Raw genomic sequence first — 8908 nt, 5'->3', positions numbered from 1 at the left:
GTTCCACCGACACACAACAACTTCCAAAAGGCCAACGTCCGCACTGGAGATCTTAGCTGCTCAAATGTTTGCTCCCCCGTCCCGCGATGGATGAGCCGGCGATCAAACAGCACTCCCAGGGGAGCAACGTCTTATGTGCCCTCGAAAAAGCGATGGTTAATGTTTGCGCGATTGAGCGATTTTAAATCACTTCCCTCAGCACCCGGCCTGGTGCGGGCTTGTTTATTCGTGAGCTACCGACCGAGGTGTGAACGTCGATCAAAATTCTCCTGGGCAACTTCTTCCCACCCAACTTTTCGATGCTCCTCAGTCGCATTTCTTTGAGGTAGGTCCCGTGAGTTCGTTAAAGACATCATTCGTAATGGAGCCCAGTGTTTGTATGTGTGTTGAAGAAAAGCAGATGATTGACCCAGTCGTGCACAGATTGCCCTTGACTCGTCGTTGATTGACAATGGACTTCAATATTCAGGTTCAGCTCACGTCAATTCGATTGATCTCTTCCACTATCGGTCGTTGCAGTAATTGTGTAGCATTTGCACAACACTCTCTGATACCTCGGAGTGTTCCTGTCGGAGCACCGCAGACGTTGAGTAATTATCCCACATTAATGATCTAATTGGGAAGATTAATGTTGGTCTGCCTGCGAGAACGATTTCCTATCGATGCTCTTTATCAGCAGACTACAGGCGAATGAAGTGTTTACGTGTCCGCTGGAGTCCCATGCTGGTTCGTAATCTATCAAACTCTGGCGATAATGGAGTTGACGTTTGATTTAGTCAAAGCTTATTGAAGACTTTGTAAAATTGTTTAAAAAAATTTTATAAGAAAGAAATGATTTATCACCATAATGTTTTCACGTTTGTAGATTTTTCCAATCGAGCTGATTCGTGATATAAAGATTGCCGAAGCACACTTTTTTTAGTATAATCTTTTTCAATCATATTTGTTTATAACATTAATCCACCGACGGTTTTTGAAGGCTAAAGATAAACTTAGCGTCCCAGAAAATTGATATTGAATATTACTACAATTTTTAAGTTACATTTGCATGTATCTATGGGACAAAAACTTTTTAGAACTAATGACAGCTGGCTATCAAAAATGATAGCCATGGCAGTCAACATGTTAAAGAGATCAATTTAAATTTATTTGGACTATACTGAAATTTGAGTATCATAAATGTAATAAATTGTGACAGAAGATGATGAAACAAAATTGTGAAACGATATTCTGAGATCTATAAATTAATTGTTTTTGTCCACTCGATGCATTGAGGTAACTACCACCGTGCGGATGGGCTATAGCAATGCAATGCGATGGAACGAAGTTCAGCTACATTTTTGAACTTGAACTAGACATACAGCAAGCGCGCGTGAGATACGGGACACAATGCACTGATTTCCTACCCCACAACTACTACCCCGCCCTCTGCCATTCAGAAGACTTGATATTTTTTTTTAGCTTTGATTTCCACCACATCGCGGCGGTGGTTCCCAGTTCAAGCGGTAGTACTCTGGCTACATAAGCTGCTACATAGCGCTACATGTAAACAATGCTGTGCCTCTCTACTTGCACCACTGTTGCGTAACGGTTGACTGAAATAATTTTGTTACAAACAGCCCAACCGATAGAGTGAAAGAGCGCAAGGGAGAGAGTAAAGCCAGCGCCAGACGAGCGAGATGTTGGAAGATGGGCTATTTTTAAGTCTTCCTTTCCTTGCCTTTATTGGCCTTTTGCTACTAGCAAGCGGAGAGAAGAACGCAATGGTGAAATGGATTAGATTGTCAGTGAATGTTGGAATGTGTTTATTCGGCGAGCAAAGAATATCTTGCACTGAGCGGTCATCGTCACAATGAGGAAATGTTTCATATCTGCATAGTTCTTGTTTTCCCACCAGGCTTTCTTTCTAGTTAAGTGATGTAATATTTCGTTAAAGAAATTTCCATCAATATTTTGAAAATCGACCGGATTAGTTTTATTGTGTTTTGCGCGGAAGCTTAACTGATTAACAACATGCCATTTTGTTTTTGATGCCTCAGCAGTGCGCTTACAACCACGCGCGCAATAAATCAATATTTTATCATGTTTCGGACAGAATCAAACGTTCAATTGGCAGCAGTATACTTTACAACTTGATGACTTGTTCTGTTTCGACGGTAGAGCAAATTGAAAAATAAAACCCGTGAAGAAAATACACACTCTCAACCATTCTCAAAGCAATTTATGTGTGGTCTTCTGTTTAGTTTGGTTGGCAAATTTTAAGGTTTGTGCGTTATTTGACCACCGTTCTTGGGTATTAGCGTTTCTACAAAGCAAATGGTAGCGATGGCAGAACGGACGCGACGCCACAGAAGACCGTCGAACCAGGAAAGCGGCGAGAAGTGGCTTCGATGGGAGTGCCGTTAGCTATCTTGCCTTTATGGAAGTGGGTGCTGGGCTGTGGTTAGGTGGTTTTGATTGCTTTTTAATTTTCCACCGGCTGGTAATAATCATCCAATTCATTGATTTTATGGGCCAAAGTATCATTTGATTGCGCGATTTCCAGCGCCACAGTGAAGTGAAAGAAAGGTTGAGCTGTGTGGGGGTTGATGGGTGATGGGGGGTGGTGGTGGTTAGCAATCAAGCGGGGAAGGGAAAGGAGATTTCACTGCTGTTTCCACGGCTTGGGGATTTTTTTAGTATATTAATTTGTCTCCGTCTTCTACGCGGTTAATTGAAAGTAAACCGTGGAACAGAGGAAGGAAAAGCAGAGCGATCGTAGGCTTTTGGAACTGATTTGGTTAATATTTCTAACGGTATTTAGCGGTGTATTTAAGGTGTTTTATAACCACGTTTATACATAGATTTAACACTGCCCCTGTTTGTTAAACTGTAAAGGAAAATTAGTGTTATAATATGCATTGGAAAAGCGAACGAATGTTGCACCATCATCAAACACATTCGATCCGACGTCATCCGCACAAGAGAAGAATTTGAAACAATCAAAGTCATTACCTTGAAAGATTAGATTCAAGAACGCAACTGCGGACCTACATCGGAGCATATGTTCAATTCACAAACCAAAGGGGGAAAAGCTTAAGAAAGAGAGAGGCAAAACGGGAAAAGGCGCATAACATATGATAGCGTAGCATAACGATGCGTTCACGCTTTAAGACGCCCTCTAGAAAGGGTTCTGAACCTGTTCTGGCGTGTGGGGAACGGTGGAAAATCTTTAAAAACAATCTAATGGGGGCAGCTGGTGCGCTTCCTTTCTTCTTCTGGTTCGCTGCACCAAGGAAGCGGGGGGTTTAAATTACACTTATCACGATGGAAGTGAAAGATGTATGTTGCATTTTTTGAATATTTTTTTATTAGCAACAAAAGAGGATTGAAATGATAATTTAAAGCAAATAGGTCAATTCTAATTTGCTTTCTGAAAATCATAAATATTATCTGATAGGATCTGATTGGATAAATATCGCATCTAAATCTGTGATTCTTTTCGAATCTGGTAAATAAAACTGATTTTTATTTTATTTTATTTTGAATCTGCTATTTTTGCGTACACCATTGTACTTAGACACGGGTTCGTCGTTTAGCAGCTCCTTCTGGAGGAAGAAGAACCAAACGATAGAACGGTTCCTTTCCATATCAAGATAAAATATGTAGGGCTACCAAATTATGGGTTCTTGCGCAAGTAGAAGCATATATGTGTGCGTATATGCTGCATGTATAATTTCGTTTCTTACTATCTTTCAATTTAAATTTCCTACGTGGAGCTGTTCCGCCTCTTGCCAGTGCCGTGCATCCGTGCGCGTCGTCTGGTCGACTGCCTCTGACTTGCGCCCGTTATGCGCTCTTGTTTGCGACGACGAATCATTAACCCAGCACATCACCTCCACCCGGGGGAGTCGACAGTGTATCCAGGGGCTATTTCTGCTGGCTCACCGAAGACACGTTGATTGTGGGTTGATAGAAAGGGGCATCGTCGCCAAGGAAGTAGGAAAAGGTTAGAGCTAGGGTGTTCTAATAAGTCATAGCAAGCTGTAAGAGTTGCAGAAAATTAACTGCAGCTTTTTAACTATCGTGCCTCCTAAAAAGCGGGTGACAGCAACATTGCTCATCAATGACTTATATAGTAGTCGGCTCTGATAATTACTAAAATTTGGAAAGCATAGTTTTTGCTTAGTTGTTGAAAACCATTGCATCAATAAATTTGAAAAAAAAAATGCTTGTACTACAAACTGCGCTAAAAACGCTTGACAGCCAAAGTGTTAACACTTTGACTGCCGATGACCCACATAGTAGGTGACAGGCAATTCGGAACTTGCCTCTACACTCATATAGTATTTTACTAATATAGTAGAAGGTTGTAGTAGTTGCTAAAAATTACCCTCAGAGAAACTAAGTCTATTTGTTATTGGTTTTGAAAAGTCTTAGCATTTATTGTATATAAACAAATTTTATCAAAACTTATTGTACTAAAAATGATCTAAAAACGCTTTGCGCCACTCTTTTCGTGGGTGGCAGCACTAATCCGCATCAGTAATTTACACTAATATAGTAGTGAACTAATAGTAAGCTGGAGTAACTACAAACGTATATTCTTTGGGAAGTTTTAAATTTTAATAAATTTTATTACCAAATTTCATCAGTCATAATTGCACTAAAAAAAAAGTACTAACCCAGAGACACCCAACATGTTAACAGCCATACACCTACTTGCCCATCACTCGGTTTAAACTTGAAAAGTTCGAATAGTTACATAATCGATGCATGCAGGTGTTACGACAGCCTGCTTCCAAGAGTGCAGATTTCATTGGTTCAACGTCAAGATTAGGAACCTCTCGTTAATCTCTCCCACCGTTTAGACATTGAGACTACGTCGGTCAACGTAGGGCGATAGCGGTATCCCTAATTCGTTTTCGCGGGAAGGCAGATTTACTTATCCGGTATTACGCTTCCAAGGTTAACCCGTTAAAAATCATGTTGATCCATCCTGGTTGCGATAAGAGTTTTCAGTGTCACGTTGGTTGGTACGAAGGCGCCCTGACTCTGACTCTGCAAAAGTTAACTGGAGTTGGTCTAAATGGTTAAAACGTGTTTGAGACGAATCACTCAACAACAGAGGACCGGTATCGGATAACGTGGAGGGCAGATCCTATCGACATTTTATGTCGTTCCGTGTTTGCGTCCTCTCATAGTTGACCATTTGGGCTGTAAAAGGTCAATTACCTTAGAGATATCCCATCATATCAACTACCATAGCAGTAAGTTGAGGTCAGGTAGTTGTTAGTGCTGGGGAAAATACATCTTTTGGTCTGGACGTATCAATATGCCCTATTATCGCTCTCCCGCAATTGTCATGACATACAGAAAATGCCAAATCAAACGTTTTAGAAGTTTGCATTAATGCCATTTGCAGGTTTATAAGATTACTATTTATTAACACTCAAGTATCACTTTTCATACAACTGAAAAACATATTTGAATCGACATTTGAATAAGATTGAATAACTCTGATTAACGCTTTTCATAATGATAAATATATTCGTGTATGTTTTTGACATATTATTTTCATTGACAAGAAAAAAGCCGTTTGGACTGAATGTTTAAGTTTCATTATGAGACTTAGGCTATTTCTAAGTTGCAACTAAATGCTGGCAAATACATAATAACTTCTATCAATTTGAAATTAAAATTGTTAAACAATTTGATGGGTTTTTATGTTGTTTTGGTTTGGGTAATTGATTTTCCCATTTATTAGTTTATTTCTACAAATGCTCATTTCTTGATAATGTTTTTGATGTTTTGTTCATAGTTTTGTTTAAGATATTGTGGTCCTTGTTTCGCTTTGAAAACCCCGCCCGGTTAATATTGTTTTCCCTTGAACCCTATAATGGAAAAGCCACCATCCATCGCATTACTGGGTGCTTTCAAATGTCGTTTTATCTTTTTCTCGAACAACACTATCGCGTTTTCGCATTTTTCTCAATGCTGTGTGCATTTGTGTGTATATGTGTGTTTTTCGTGCTGGCCAAAGTCGAGCCTCAAGGCAAGGTTGGTCGTAAGCATCCGGTGACTTTGTGGCACACCGCACGCACGGGCTTTGGAGGAACGCACGAGATAGGGTGTCGTGTGAACGTTTTCTTCTCGTTACTCAGCGATCGAAACAATGGGAAAACTCGCGCATGGCGTGAAAAGGAAATTCACGGATGTTTTTTTCACCTTGACTGAATGCGCACCCCCGGGGATAATAAATGCGGTATAAGTCAAGGTGAATAGTTCAATTAAAGTCGGTCATTGTAATGATCCAACTGCTTAGCAGATTAGTGTTTTATTTTAATCTCTATATAATTTCTAAGCTGGTTTTAACGGATTATTCGTTAGAAAAGTTTTTCGACGAACTTTTTTCATATAAACGTGTTATCATGTTGGTTACATCTTTAGTCAATAAATTGTTACAAATGTTTCGCTTTTCAATCGCGAACAAAGTAACGAGATTGGTTTTAGAACCTTTTAAAATTATCTATTCGCATAAGTAAGAAAGGAAAGGAAAAAGGTAAAGTGTAGTGAAGCACCGAATATCTCACGCTAAGAATCTTCCACAGTTCTAGTTCTGCATGGAGTTCCACTCGGTCTGCTCCCAGGTGGAATATGTAATCGACATGGAACAGCAATATTCTTTCCGTGCTTTTTTTATGTAAGATTTACGATATTTTCTACGCTGTTCCCGTTTCTTTCCTTTTTCTCTCCTTTCCAACGCTTCATCCATTTTCCTTTCAACAAGTGGATGTATTTTTGCTTCGCAGTTTTCTTCAATACACCCATTCCCCCGTTTTAAGTTTTCTTCGCTAGTCGAAGGAAAATCGCGCTTAGCGCTAATTTTTATCTTGATTCCACTGAAGATGGTTTGCGTGCTATCTGTGTATAAAACGCATAAGCATTTTTTTTCTTTTTTATTCTGTCTTCCAATGTGTTGGTCCATCATCGTATGCACGGGGAAACTACGTTCCTCGTTCGTGAACGTCCATACAGTGTTTTATCTTTTTTTTTTCTTTTCTTCATTCATTCATTCATTCATTGATTCATTCGTTCGCATAGGAGTTTAATTAATATATGATTAATTAAGCCATTTTCCAGTGGCCCTTTTTTCACCGGTGAGGCCCGGCTCTTTTCTCTTTTCCTATTTTCTATTTTTGTTTTCCTTTTTCAATTACAAATTTGCACACTCCGAGAGCATAGCTTGCTGGGAAAAGGGAAATGCGTTTGCAAATGGAAGGGTTGGTTGAAGTTTGTGTGTGTATTTGTTTGTTTTTTTTTTAATGCAGAGAGTTTTCCAGCATAAGGAGGCACATTGGTGGTTTGAGTGTTGCCCGAAGCGTACGTAGGGAAACTCTTATTGATGGGGAGGAAAAACGCACCCAACTCTTGGTAAGCGCGCGAATAGGAGAAGAGAAAAAAGGCAATTTGCGAAAATGATTGGTTACCCACGTTTGCTGTTTAGAAAGCGTCTTATAAGAAATAAAGGCAATAACTGTCCGTGGGGGGGAAAACCAATTCTTTTTTGTTGATTTCATTTTCGCTGGGAACCATTTCCATCGCCCTTTCTCTGTCGTTCTTTTTATCTATCTTAACCGCGCACAGCAGCACACAGACACACACCGATACAGGTCCACAGACAATACTCTCTCGTGACTATTATCTTCCTACCGGTCTTCCGTTTCCCCTCCCGGGGGGGTGTGGCGGAACACTTGCCACTTGGCTCCGGAAAAGGGGTGGAAATCAGCGAGTGCAGGAGGAAAATGTTTCTGCATGCCACGCACCTGCATTCTTGTCAGTCATACCTGCACAATCGTCCGGATTGGATCTCGGAGTGCGCTTCTCGATCTGTGTGTCTGTGTATTTGGTTTGTTTTTGGATCTCAGCCCACCGCGTTTCCCTGTATTATTTGTTGTGCGAATTTGAGTGTGTTGTGCTTGCCACGTAAAGTTTCACTGTTTTCGGGCAAATGTGTTTTGAAGATGGAGGCGCTTTTGCGTTCCGTTAGGAAAAACACGTCGCTAATTGGCGACCAATAAAACCGACCGACCGAGGCGGAAATGTGTGTGCAAATAGCAGCAGGCTTCTACATGATATAGTGCGTGTTTGTGTGCGTTTTTTGTATGTGTATGATAATGTTCTGTAGTGAAAATTAATTTGCATAAACCTTTATGGTTCGCATTCAAAGTGAAAAAGCAGTACCAAAGCACAGTTGCAAAACGCAATAATAAATGCGTTCCTACTTTCTTATACCTTGTTCAGTTCTACTTTCGTGGTAATATAAGTAATAAGTGCTGGTTCTGCTGATAACAGTTTCACTAAAGGGTTTTTTTTGTTTGGTTTTTACAATTCCTTTGCACATTTTGTTTGTTATCTTATTTGTTTTAGTACATCATGTTCTCGTGTTTTCGCTGAGTAAGAGGTCACGAAGAGACTTGCTCAACCTTGCTCCAAAGTATGAAATTTGAATAAAAACGATGCTGGGCTTGGCCGGAACATCCGTTTGCTGTTTGTGTCCGTGTCGGCAGCGAGCGCAATTTTTAATCAACTAATTAAAAACGTCAACCAAAACGGGTGTGTCATATAGGCCCACGGTAAAGCCTCTTCAATGAGCGCATGCTAGGAGGTAATAATTCCACGTTGACATCTGTTTTTCATCTTTCCCAACCGGTGCCGTATCAGAGGCTACCAGAACCTACCACGGCCTTGTGCAATAAAGGAAGCATGTCGTAAAGTGTTGGCGAAATTCTACGCGACCTTTAGCTTTATGGCGTCCATTTGGTAGTTTGAAACAATTAGCAAATGCGCGGAAGCCACCACTGCCTACTTTGATTTGTGCTAACAAGCTCCAGAATGAGCGTAGCAAGCAGGTTTTATGGCAGGTCAA

This window comes from Anopheles ziemanni, chromosome 3, assembly GCF_943734765.1.
Source record: "Anopheles ziemanni chromosome 3, idAnoZiCoDA_A2_x.2, whole genome shotgun sequence".
NCBI lineage: Eukaryota > Metazoa > Arthropoda > Insecta > Diptera > Culicidae > Anopheles > Anopheles ziemanni.
This window is presented reverse-complemented; position numbering follows the sequence as displayed.